At 37.2% G+C, this 1,783-nt stretch overlaps 1 protein-coding gene across 1 annotated transcript in view; it reads right to left on the bottom strand.

The window, feature by feature from the left end:
* Positions 1–271: 271 nt before the first annotated feature.
* Positions 272–1,783, bottom strand: part of MEIS2 (Meis homeobox 2) — a 173,492-nt gene continuing 171,980 nt past the window's right edge. The window contains exon 13 of the mRNA XM_058806219.1: positions 272–1,783. This exon is cut by the window's right edge and continues 157 nt beyond it. The gene's annotated coding sequence lies outside the window, so the exon portion shown is untranslated.

The raw sequence follows: 1,783 nt of genomic DNA, 5'->3' as shown, positions 1-1,783 counted from the left end.
ACATAGGAAAAATTCCCATTGGAGTCAAAGCTTCTTTTCTTCTCCTAGAACTTCTAAACCCACTCCTGCAATAAAGCCATTCTTTGCCTCTGAGCTAAATACCTGGAGGTAAGGTCTGCTGTGGCTATGGACGCACACACTCGTGCATGTACACACATGGCATTAGTCATCCCATGTCCGGGCCTTTGCCACTCAAGCTCAGCTCCTATGCTCTTAGCAAGAAGCACAAGTATTAGACACACCTCTGAAATGCAAGCTGGTGAAACAATATTTCAAATTTTGTTTAATCTGGCAAAAATCTAGTATCAGTAATCAGCAGAAATATATAACTTCCGATAGCATTTCATTCAATTATTCTATTAATCTGATGACAAACTTGTTTCTGATTTTTCCAGCATTTCTTCTCAATGCTGATAAGAAATATGTTTGAGACATCTCTCATGATAACCTCAGACTCTCCTAAACATGATTAAAAACACAAAAGCCTAGCAAAAAATCAAAAATGAAATATTTATTACCGCATTTTGTGACTTAACACCTTTTTTTTCCTTTTTAAAACATAACGTCACAGTCCTCATACAAGTATTTTAATGTAAATTTTGACAAAGCTTAAAGGTAACAGCATTTTCTTCTAGTGAGGAACACGTGCTGAGAAAGGAAGAATTCATGGACATACAATACCAATTCCACAGCAGATCTGATACTAGCAAAAACATTCTTTTTTTTTTTCAATTGAGGTAAACACATAGAATATCTAACATGAAACAATTAATAGACCGAACTCTGTACGAAGTTTGTTACAGTATTCTCTTGCTTTTTTTTCCCAAGCTTTGAGTTCATGATAAAGTCCTAGGTTTGGTGCAAAGACCGTTAGTAACTTCTTTCATTGAGGAAAGCTGCCCAACTTTTAGTTTTGTTTTGTCCAAAGCCAAGGCTCAGAACTACTGGAAGAAGCTTCTGCTCTGTCTGTTCTGTCTTTTAAATCTTCACCTGCAAGCTCTTTGAAGAAGAGTCCAAAAAAAAAAAATAGATTGGGAGGAATGGGGAGAGACTTAATGAAGCACAAACTATAAAGATCTGTTTGAAACTAAAGGACACATTTTATGAAGGAACAAAATGAGGGAATGGCAAGGCCTTCTTGGAACAGTCTTCTGAGTGATGAGAGACCCAGCAAGACTTTTCATCTTCATCTCCAGGGTAGTTCTTTTCTCACTGGCCAAAACAGGTCTTTCATGGATAGTGACTTCACTGCTGAACCAAAACAGTCATTCTTTTGGGAACAACACACATAGTGTGGAAAACAAGGATTTTTTTTTCTTCTAAAACTATTTGAGGCAACGTAACGGAGTGATCAACAGAAATGTACAAGTTAACTTAGTTCCTATGTTTATACTACAGTAGTTATAACTCTTGGAGTCTTTTTTTTTTTCCAGAGGATCTGTACATGGACATATTCATTTCAGTGAGCCCATGATTTCACATTTGTGTTCTTGTTTCATTGGTCCTCTGTTGTTGATGAAAAATGACAAAAAGTAAAAAATAATCACAGCTGTCTGGAATTTCGTATTAAGTGTCAACATCTGGTCAAAGTTCAAAAGTCTTAAAATAGTTTCTGTTTGTTTTTGTTTTGTTTTTCCCTTGAGTTCCCTTATTCTATTGGGCATGAATGTCCATAACCTGTCCACCAACAGTGGGGTCTACAGAATTTAACATTGTGGGGCTCTGTGCTGACATGGTCATTCCAGGGTGGGTAGGGGGTCCTCCGTGCATCATCATGGCTGGG

Source organism: Ammospiza caudacuta, chromosome 6 (assembly GCF_027887145.1).
Source record: "Ammospiza caudacuta isolate bAmmCau1 chromosome 6, bAmmCau1.pri, whole genome shotgun sequence".
In the NCBI taxonomy this organism is placed as follows: Eukaryota; Metazoa; Chordata; class Aves; order Passeriformes; family Passerellidae; genus Ammospiza; species Ammospiza caudacuta.
The sequence above is the reverse complement of the archived record's forward strand: the minus strand, read 5'-3'. Positions and strand labels throughout refer to the sequence as shown.